At 48.4% G+C, this 11,226-nt stretch overlaps 1 long non-coding RNA gene across 1 annotated transcript in view; it reads right to left on the bottom strand.

Annotated features, from left to right (window-relative positions):
• Positions 1–5,192: 5,192 nt before the first annotated feature.
• LOC132535449 (uncharacterized) overlaps positions 5,193–11,226 on the bottom strand; it is a 45,650-nt gene continuing 39,616 nt past the window's right edge. Inside the window, exon 3 of the long non-coding RNA XR_009547258.1 lies at positions 5,193–5,231. This is a non-coding gene — a long non-coding RNA (uncharacterized LOC132535449). The remainder of the gene's footprint in view (positions 5,232–11,226) is intronic.

Genomic DNA, 11,226 nt, shown 5'->3' with positions numbered 1-11,226 from the left:
GCGGTTTCTGCAACCAGGTGAGGACAGTGTCTGCAGCATGGTCGACTCTCACTTCTGGGCGGGCTTCTCTGTGGCCAGCTCCTTCAAAACTGTAGTGGGCCTTCTCCCTCCAGGCGTGGCTGTGCCCAGGAAGCTTATGTAACCCCAAGCCCTGTGTTGTCATCCCAGCAACGGCCGCTGTCCCTGGCCCACATTCCAGCCCTGTCTCTGCTCTGTCCCCCCCCCAGCAGCTCCCTGCCCCTCAAGTTCTGTCATGAGCTTGTGAAGATGCAGTGGTACCAGTGACAGACCCCACTGAGGTGCTGAGCCCCTCAGAGTCACCACAAGGGTGGCACCCACTGTCTCCAGACTCCTGTGATGGCTATCAGGTCGTCCCCTCTCCGTGAACTATGGACGTTCTCAGTGGTGCTTAGAATGGTGAAACCTGCTGGGGAGACAGCACTGTGGTGACACAAGAGACTCTCCTGCCTGAGGCTCTGAAGTCCCAGGTTCAATTCCCAGCACCACCATCAGCCAGAGCTGAACAGGGCTCTGGTGTCTCTATTTCTGTGTGTCTTTCTGCTTTATTTCTTCCTCTTTATTTACTTATTTATTATTCAGTAGAGAGAGAAATTGAAGGGGGGGAGACCTAGAGAGGGAGAAAGAGAGATACCTACAGCCCTGCTTCACCACTTGTGAAGCTTGCCCCCCTGCAGGTGGGGACCAGAACCTTGAACCTGGGTCTTTTTGCATTGTAATGTGTTAATGTAATGTGTAATGTGCTTAACCAGGTATGCCACCACCTGGCCCCTTGTCTTTCTATCTCTCTTTCCCTCTGTATCTCTCTCTCATTAAAATAATTATTTTTATTAGTGTAGTTGTTATTTCTGTCATTGTTGTTGGATAGGACAAAGAGAAATGGAGAGAGGAGGGGAAAACAGAGAGGGGGAGAGAAAGACAGACACCTGCAGACCTGCTTCACTCCCCTCTAGTTGGGGAGCTGGGGGCTTGAACTGGGATCCATACGCCAGTCTTTGCACTTTGTGCCATGTGCGCTTAACCTGCTGAGCTACTGCCTGACCCCCCAAATAATTCTTTTAATAGATGATTCTTGCCAGAGTTGTCCAACCCACTTCATCCAGGTCTGCCAAAGCAGTCACTATCTGTAGCCTCACACGAGCTATTTCTTAAGCAATGAGGCACAAACGTTGGAGTGAGGCCTGGGCCTCTGAGCTGCACATCAGACCAGGTGTTGTGCTAACAGACCTGAGAACAACACCCACCTCCGTCAGAGTTCTGCGGTGACAAGGTGCTTTGTCCATCTTCTGTTAATATTTTGAAAGAGATCTTTTTTTTTTTTCTTTCTGAGCTGTAGATCTCAACAGTGGATGTAAAATATTCAGTCAGCCAGGATGTGAATGGATACACTGCCTTCAGGCCTAGCCAACCCCTTCAGAAGGGGCAGACAGAGCAGAGGGGGTGGGCTTCTTAAGACCCCTAGTAATTCAGAGGTGGGAGAGAAGCAGAGGTCTCCCTCACGAGAGATGTCTTGCTAGCTATGAAGGGCTGAGATAGTATCTTTTCTCTTTCTCTCTTCCTTTCTATTTTCCCTGCCACCTTGATCTTTGACTGTCTCTATCCAATAAATAAAGATAATTCAAAAATAAATAAAATCTTTTAAAAATGTAAAATAAAATACAAGAGGAGAGAGAAAGAGAGATATCTGTAGCCCTGCTCGAACCAGGATCCTTACGCCGGTCCTTTTGCTTGGCATCATGTGCGCTTAGCCCACTGCACTACTGCCCAAACCCCTCCCCTCAACTTTCTACAGCTGTGTGCGGGACTGACTGATTTTCTGCTCAGGATGTGCTCAGTGACTGTTCTTTTAAGGCCCAGTGCCCAGGGTGCTTCTCCACAGGTGAGGGACATGAAGAGATCGTTTCCTGACTTCTGTCTGTTGGGTTCCTACTGTGCCAGCCACTGGCTCCAAATGTGGCAGGTGGATGTGGTAAGATTTTTTTTTTTGGTATTGCACGAAAGCAAAAGACTCTTGGGTGGGGCGGGGGCAGTGGGTTCAGGTCCTGGAGCATGATGGCAGAGGAGGACCTAGTGGGGGTTGTATTGTCACGTGGAAATGTTATGCACGTACAAACTATTGTATTTTACTGTTGACTGTAAACTATCAATCCGCCAATATAGACATTTTGTAAAAAAGGGTTTTTGTGTTTGTGTGTGTGTGTTTTTTTTAGTCTAGGTTGTTTGAGCTCTAAAGTAATGTCAAGTGTGCCGTGACAGTACACCCGTGAGCTAAAGAGAACAGTTTGCTTTCTTTATTCCTTCCTTCCTTTTTAAAGATAGAGACAGAGAGGGAGACAGAGAGAAAGGGAAAGAGAGAGGAAGAGACCACAACATGGAAGCTTCCTTGTGGTGGAGGCCAGGCTGGAACCTGGGTCATAGACACACGTACACAGACACACACAGACACACACACACACACACAGACACGTACACACATACACACACACACACAAACACACACACCATTAAAATTTACAGTTTGAAGCAGCATGTGGTTAGAGGTTAGGTGGGCAGGGAAGTGCTACTTCTAGTTGGAAGGAGGAGGAGGAGGAAGAAGAGGAATCATTTGGAGTTAGTGGGACCTAGGAAGGTCTCTGAGCAGTGGAGTCTAGGTTGGCTAAAATGTAACGTGAATGATGACAGTGGTCAAGTACAAATAAGCTCACTGAACTCTTAACCTGTAGCAATTTTGATACTGAGGGCTTCTTTTTTTACTTTTTTGTTGTTGTTGTTTGTTTATTTGATAAGACAGAGAGAAATAGAGAGGGAAGGGGGAGATAGAAAGGGGGAGAGACGAGAGACACCTGCAGCCCTGCCTCAGTACTTGTGAAGCTCCCCCCTCCCCCCCAAAGGTGGGACAGGGGCTGGACCCCAGGTCCCTGTGTGTAGTAGTGTGTGCTGCACTGGGTGGGCCACTGCCCAGCCCCCACCCACCCCCAAGTTCAGCTCTTTTTAATTTCTACTGAATTCCTTTGACATAGAAACCTGGTGAGAATCAGGACCAGAACATCCTCATGAATAAGGACAGAGAATGATGGAATCACAGGGCCCCTTAAGTTTCCTCCCCCTTTTTTTCCCACAGATATTTCTCTGATATAAATTTTATTTTATTTTATTTTTCATTTTTTTATTGTCACCTTGGTTGTCTTTGGGACTTGGTGCTAGCACTACAAACCCACCACTCCCAGTGGCAATTTTTCTCTGTATTATTTGATAAGACAGAGAGGGATGGGGGAAATAGGGAGAGAGGGGACCGAGTGGTGGCACACTTGGTTAAGCACACTAGGACCAGCTCAAAGATCCTGGTTTGAGCCCCCAGGTTCCCACCTGCAGGGAAGTCGCTTCACAGGTGGTGAAGCAGGTCTGCAGGTGTCTATCTTTCTCTTCCTCTCTCTGTCTTCCCCTTCTCTCCCGATTTCTCTCTGCTCTAGCCAACAGTAACAACAATAGCAGCAACAACAATGGGGGAAACATGGCTGCCAGGAGCAGTGGCTCTGTTAGCGCCAGCACCAAGCCTCAGCGATAATGAGATGAAATGAGAGAGAGAAACAGAGAGACCTCCAGCATTGTTTCACCACTTGTGAAGCAGGTGGGGTGCGGGGGCTGGAACCTGGGTCCTTGCACATGGTGAAATATGCACTTAACCAGGTGCACCGCCACCCGGCCCCAAGTCCCCCCACGCCTAACACAGAAGCAGCCTTCCCTGGTGCCATGGGAGCCAGAATGGGTTGTCCTGCTGCTCAGATATGACACAAACCAGATGTGAGACGAGGTCACTGCAGTTGCTCTGTCTTCTAGTTTCTGGGAACTTAAGTTGGCTGCTGGCTTGGGTGCCTCCTCTCTCCCCCAGCACCTACCCAGTTGATTGTCAGTAACCCAACAGAGTCCTTGGCTCACTTCTGTCCTCTTACTCACGGACTGAAACTTGCTGATCACCTGTTATTTGAAAAGGGTTTATTCATTTTGTGGAGTCAGAATCTTGCCCATGCGTGAATTCACTACACTTGGCCACTGTTTCTTTTATACATATACCTTTAAAACATATTTTTATTATCTTTATTTATTGGGTAGAGACCGTCAGAAATCGAGGGGGAAGGGGGTAATAGATAGGGAGAGAGACAGAGAGACACCTGCAGCCCTGCTTCACCACTCACAAAGCTTTCCCACTGCAGGTGGGGACCGGGGGCTTGAACCAGGGTCCTTGTACATTATAACCTGTGCATTCAAACAGGTGCGCCACCACCCAGCCCCATATACCTTATTTTAATGCCTTTTAAAAAATGTTATTTATTTTTGGGTAGAGACAGAAACTGAGATGGAAGGGGGAGGCAGAGAGAAGGCGAGTCACATTTGTAGTACTGCTTTACCGCTTGTGAAGCTTTCCTCTGCAGGTGGGGACTGGGAGGTCGAGCCCTGGTCCCTGTGCATAGTATTGTATTCGCCACCTCTTGGCCCTAATTATTTATTTTTAATGAGAGTGACAGAGAAATAAAGGGGGCAGGGAGAGGAGGAGGAGGAGAGAGAGAAAGGGAGAGAGAGAGAGGGAGAGGGAGAGAGAGAGAGAGAGAGGGAGGGAGAGAGCCTGACTACTGCTCAGCTCTGGTGGTGTGAGAGACTGTATGCAGGAATTTGGAGCCTTGGGCATGAAACTTTTTTTTTCCCCATAACCATTATGCCATCTTCTCTAAGAAATTAATTATATGAATTAGCTAGGTATTAGTCAAAATGGAGTCAAAATGAAGAAACATGTTCGGTTAGCTGTGGACTCGGTGTCTGTCGGGTTTAGAGTCACAGATGGGTCATGCCAAAACAAGGCGTCTGACCTCACCAACCTCACTGAGCACAAGCCCCAGGCCCCTCCTGTTCTGCAGCCCACCACGTGCTGGACTCAGCCTCTGCTCCCACAGTCTCTCCAGAAGTGTCAGGACTGCAGACACTCCCGGGGTCTGTTCATAGGGTTCATTTGTTGTTGTTGTTTTTTCTAGTGTTTATTTATTCCCTTTTTGTTGCCCTTGTTATTTTATTGTTGTTGTTCTTGGACAGGACAGAGAGAAATGGAGAGGGGGGGAAGACAGAGAGGGAGAGAGAAAGATAGACACCTGCAGACCTGCTTCACCGCTTGTGAAGCGACTCCCCTGCAGGTGGGGAGCCGGGGGCTCGAACTGGGATCCTTACTCTGGTTCACGCCACGTGCACTTAACCTGCTGCACTACCTCCCAACTCCCAGTTCATTTGCTTTTAATGAGAGAGAGAGAGAGAGAGAGAGAGAGAGAACAGGAGACACCACAACACGGGAGCTCTCTTTCAGGCTATGGGTTGTCAATGGTGGTGCTGGGCTCAAGCCCGGTCTGCACACATGGTGAGGCAGGCATCCTCCCCAGTGGGCTATTTCTCCGGCCCCTGAAATGTGCACTTGTAAAACATCATCTTTGGCCTGAAGGAGCAACACTGCCAGACTTACTCAGTGACACTCCCAGGTAGAGCTTTCTTTCACCTTCTCTCCGGGTGTCTTCAGGACACAGTTTCCATGTCAGTATTCCCAGAGCCAAACACCAGGTCCTGAACTGCTCACATTCTCAGCACCCGGAGTTTGTGAATGTCCCCCATATTTCTGACAGGGACCATTCAGAGTTTCCTTCTTGCCTTCCCCTCAAGCGGGGTGGTGCTGGTGACAGCTCTGAGCAAACATTCAAATGAGGCTGTTGGTGAGATTATTTGCAAGCCTGACTCCCAAGCTTGAGGCCCTTTCTGTGTTTAGGGCTGAGTGGTGTCTGACGGATGCAGGGAGCGGATACCCCTCCTGGCCCTCATCCTGTGTAAGTTGAGCACTCCTCCATAAACCTGACTTTTCAGCTATTTTATTCACCCCCCCCCCCCACCCCCGAAGCCTTCCTTTGGTGGCGACTGTTTGAAAGCTCAATGCAAGGGGCCAGGTGGTGGCACACCTGGTTGGGCGCACATGTTACAGTGCGCAAGGACCCAGGTTGGAGCCCCTGGTCCCCACCTGCAGGGGGAAGGCTTCACGAGTGGTGAAGCAGGGCTGCAGGTGTCTCTCTTCTATCTCCCCCTTCCCTCTCAATTTCTGCCTGCTTCTATCCAATAAATAAATATAATTTAAATATATATATATGTATATATATACACACACATACATATATATATGTGTATATATATACATATAATGCAGACTCTCCCAGCCAGAAAGGGGTATTGCTGGCACTAGCTGGAAGTTGAAGTGCTGACTGGACATGCTGTCACAGCTGGGCTCAGGCACCAAACCACGGCCACATGGTTGTTTCCTCTCTCTCGACATGTGTCACTTCTCTTGTGGCTTCCTCTCTCTCTCTCTCTCTCTCTCTCACACACACACACACACACACACACACACACACGACAAGAGATATGGCCACTGAGAGCCACAAGCTCTATCTTGCCAAAGTACTTAATTGGAAAGATGCTCTCCTCCTAATTTTCAAATATTTTAAAAATATTTTATTGGGGAGTTGGGTGGTAGCGGGTTAAGCGCACATGGCGCAAAGCGCAAAGACCGGCATAAGGAGCCCGGCTCCAGCCCGCGGCTCCCCACCTGCAGGGGAGTCACTTCACAAGCGGTGAGACAGGTCTGCAGGTGTCTGTCTTTCTCTCCCCCTCTCTGTCTTCCCCTCCTCTCTCCATTTCTCTCTGTCCTATCCAGCAACGACATCAATAACTACAACTATAAAACAAGGGCAACAAAAGGGAATATTAAAAAAATTTTATTTTATTTTATTATTTATTGGAGAGGGAAGGGGGAGATAGAGAATGAGAGAAATGTGCAACACTGCTTCACTGCCTGTGAACAAAACCTCCCACCCCCTTGGAGGTGGGGACGGGGACTGGAACCTGGGTCCTTGCTCACCGATGGGTAAGCTCAACCAGGTGCGCCACACCCGGTCCTTATCCTTCGGTTTTCATAGAGCAAAGCTCAATGGGGACTCTGATTGGTCTGTGTGGGTCACGTGTCTATGCCTGCACCAATCACAATGACAGTCGTTTTAGAAATGGTCTACTCTTTACCTCCAAAGACTTACCTTACCATCCTGGTGATTAAAGGGGAGATGGTGGGTTTCTCCAGAAATCACTGGGTCTTGGCTGGAGAGACAGCATAATGGTGATGCCAAAAGACTCTGAGGTCTTGAGGTCTCAGGTTCAATCCCCAGCCCCATCAGCAGCCAGAGCTGAGCAGTGCTCTGGTAAAATAACATAAAAATAAATAACTTCAAATGACCTAATTTCTGTGGGTATTGAAAGATCATTAGACCTTTGACATATTTCAGAAAATTTTCATTTGTGGTTGCTGGGTGAGAAAGCTTAAATTTTTAAAATTATCTTTATTATTTATTAGCTAGAGACAGCCAGAAATCGAAAGGGAAGGGAGAGATAGAGGAGAGAGACAGAGAGACACCTGTAGCCCTGCTTCAACATTCGCAAAGCTTTCCCCCTGCAGGTGGGAACCAGGGGCTCGATGCTGGGTCCTTGTGCATTCATTGTAACGTGTGCTCAACCAGGTGTGCAACCACCCGGCCCCGGGAGAGAAACCTTTTTCCTTTTTAATATTTACTTATTTATTCCTTTTTGTTGCCCTTGTTTTATTGTTGTAGTTATTATTGTTGTTATTGATGTCATCATTGTTGGATATGACGGAGAGAAATGGAGAGAGGAGGGGGAGACAGAGAGGAGGAGAGAAAGACAGACACCTGCAGACCTGCTTCACCGCCTGTGACGTGACTCCCCTGTAGGTGGGAAGCTGGGGCTCGAACCGGGATCCATATGCGGGTCCTTGTGCTTTGTGCCACTTGCCACATGCCACGAGTACTTAACCCGCTGTACTATCGCCTGACTCCGGAGAGAAACCTTTCTATGCTCAATGCACACATTGTATTCTCAACTATTTCCAGTCTTAAAGTGTGTGTGTGTGTGTGTGTGTGTGTGTGAAATTTTAAATTGTAAACCAGACTTCTCAGATGCATTTTCATGAAATCCTTCCTTCCACCCCCAGGAAAAAAAAAATGGGTGGGTTCCCTTCTGGTCTCTCTTGAGAGCTGCCTGATTGATCAAGCGAAGAGGGAAGCAGTTACTGCAATCAGGGTCTGTAATGTGCAGAAAAGATAGCTATCTTATTCTTGCTTGAGTTTGTAATGAATTGTTTTACCTAAGAATTCCCTATGGTGTTTTTTTTTTTCAATTGGCAAATCAAAACAATTATTTTAAAATGATTTATGATAACTCTTGGGGCATCTGAGACACAGATAGCCAGCTTGACATTGCTCATTCCCAGAGCTGCAAAATCGGATGCCCCAGGGGACAGAGACCCAGTGTTAAACGGTCACAGTGGGGCACACAAGTCCCTTCTCAAAGGAACAGTTTGCAGCAGGCTGCAGCCCATTAAAGAGAACACACTTAGCAGATGGGTCTGTTTGTTAATAAAGGAATTCCCTGCTGGGGCTGGGGAGAGAACACTTATTGCCACAAACAGAGACTCAGCTTCCAGGCCCTCTGCCATTTCCACCTGTAGGGGTGATGCTTCACGGGCCATGAAGCTTGTCTGCAGGTGCCTTTTCTCTCTCCCTCTCCCACGCCATTTCTGTCCTATGAAATAAAAGAAAAAAAAATTTTTTTTAAAAAAGGGAATCCCTTACTACTCAGCTGTGAAGACTGATGAACTCATCACCTTGGCCTCCTCCTGGATAAAACTTGAAGGACATGTCAAGGGAGAGAAGGACAAGACCAGATGATCTCACTCATAGGTGGGACTTAAACCAGGACAGAAAGGGAAAACACAAAATGAAACTTGGATTGGGTGTGGTGCGTTGCACCAAAGCAAAGGACTCTGGGGAAGGAGGGCAGGGAGGATGGGGAGAGGGCTTTGGGGTCCTGGTGCATGGTGGTGGAAAAGGGCCAACTTATTGGGAGTGAGAGCATTTTACAGACACCTGTCACAGGGGGGTGAGAAATGGTACCCGTGCGTCAACAACTCCACTGTAACCTGCAAACCCTCCAGTAAAATGGCTTAAAGAAAGGAGGAATTTCCTTCTCTTTTGTGGTTCACTGCAGGTCCGCATTTTCCTGCTTCTTTGAAAGGAAAGGTGGTCATGTGATGGGGCCAGAAAGTGGCACACCTGGCAGAGAACATACATTACCACAGGCAAAGACCGGAGTTCAAGCCCACCTACAGGGAGGAAGCTTCACAAGTGGTGAAGCAGTGCTGCAGGGGTCTCTCTCTCTCTCTTTTTCTCTACCTTCCACTCCCCTTCCCTTTTGATTTCTATCTCTATCCAATAAATAATACAAAATTTAAAACTATAAAGGTAAGATATAATTTTAAAAATTGATGAGTTTGAGCCAGCAAACTCAAGTTCAACCTTCCAGCTTCTCACCTGTGATTTTTGGTCTATGCTTTTGGGATAAAGGTTGGTGTAATTAATGAGGGATTTTTCTGTTGTGAAGGACTCCTGTCTTGACTTTTGTTGTTGCTGTTTGTTTGTTTTTTATTGCTGTGAGAGTTACCACTGAGGCTTAGTGCCTGCACAAGAAACTCAGTGCAGTCTGTGTCCATTTCTCCTCCCCCTCCTCCTTTTTTTTTAATTAGATAGGACAGATAAAAATTGAGAAGGGAGAGAGGGAGATGGAGAGAGAGAGAAACCTGCAGCACTGCTTCACTGCTTGTGAAGCTTCCCCACTCCAGGTGGGGAGCAGAGGCTTGAACCTGGATCCTAGCTCAGGATACCATGTCTGGCTCTGGGAGTAGTGTTTTTGGTTAATAGTTTATTTATTGGCATGAGAGAGAGGAGAGAAATCAGAGCATCACTACGGCACTTGCCACACTGAGGATCAAACTCAGGACCTCATGCCTCCAATTCCAATGCTCTAGCCACTGTGCCGCCTCCCAGCCCGCTAAAGGCCAGTCGCTTTGTAGACTTTGTGCACCTTGCCACCACACAATAGACTAAGTACAAGGATAGTGATTACTTGTGCTCCCACGGGACGGTCACTTCTTTAAATCAACACCACCACAACAATAACTAAAGATTTATTTCATCTACTTCATGAGAGCGACAAGGAGAAAGCAAGAAAGGCCAGAACAGCACCCTGGCTATGCAGTCAGGGACTGAGCACAAGTACTCATGCTTGCAAAGCCAGCTATGAAGGTACAAGTTGGGGGCGGGGGGCACTTTCTTCCCAACTGCTAGTTCACTTTTTCCTGCTTGCAAAGAACTGTTAAGTTAAAAAAATGCAGAAATAGTCAAGGCCCAAATAGTCCAGGAGATAGCTCAGCCTGGTAGAGCACCAACTTGCAGGACCAAAGCCTAAGAGGCCTCAGGTTCAAGCCCTGGCACCACCTTATGCCAGAGGTGAACTGCGCTTGGGTCTCTCACAGTAAATAATTTTTACAGAATCTTAATCGTGGGTGGGGTAAATAGCATAATGGTTATGCAAAGAGATTTTCCTGCCTGAGTCTCCAAGGTCCCAGGTTCAATACCCCACACCGCAATAAACCAGAGCTGAGCAGTGCTCTTGGTAAAAAAAAAAAAATCTGAATCGTGGCTGGGAGGTTGACATAAAGCATCTAGACACACATGAGCTCCTGAGTTCCATGACCAATATCACATAGGCTCAGACTCTCGCCCCATTGAGTCTCCTCTTGCAAAACTAACTTATGCGGTGGGAGAAGGCCCTCTGGTCTTCTGGTGGCCAGGCCCAGTTCACCTAACAGGTCAGTGATGCTGATGAAGACTCAAGAGACCCTTACCCCCCTTTCCCTGCACATGTTGGGTGGCCCTCAGGCCCAGGCAGGGGAGGCCCCCAGGTAGGGGAGGCCCCCAGGCAGGTGAGGCTCCCAGGTAGGGGAGGCCTGGGGCTGCCTGTGGGGCTGAGTCGGGGTGGGATTCCCGGGGGCCTGTGATATGACTTAGGGGAGGGGCGGAGGGGGCTCGCTCTCTCACCCCCAGAGCCGCAAGGGGGGAGTGGCTTTGCCTTTTACTCCCTCCCCTGGTGCCTGGCGATGCCATGGCTGTTGGTTCCGACCGGGATGGGGTTTGGGGGTTCTGATCCATCCAGCCAGGGGTGGTGGGTGTGTGGGTGTCTGGCCCAGCCACGTGGGGATGGAAGGATGACGGGGTGGGGGCATGT

The sequence above is a fragment of the Erinaceus europaeus genome, chromosome 22 (genome assembly GCF_950295315.1).
Source record: "Erinaceus europaeus chromosome 22, mEriEur2.1, whole genome shotgun sequence".
NCBI classification, from domain to species: domain Eukaryota; kingdom Metazoa; phylum Chordata; class Mammalia; order Eulipotyphla; family Erinaceidae; genus Erinaceus; species Erinaceus europaeus.
The sequence above is the reverse complement of the archived record's forward strand: the minus strand, read 5'-3'. Positions and strand labels throughout refer to the sequence as shown.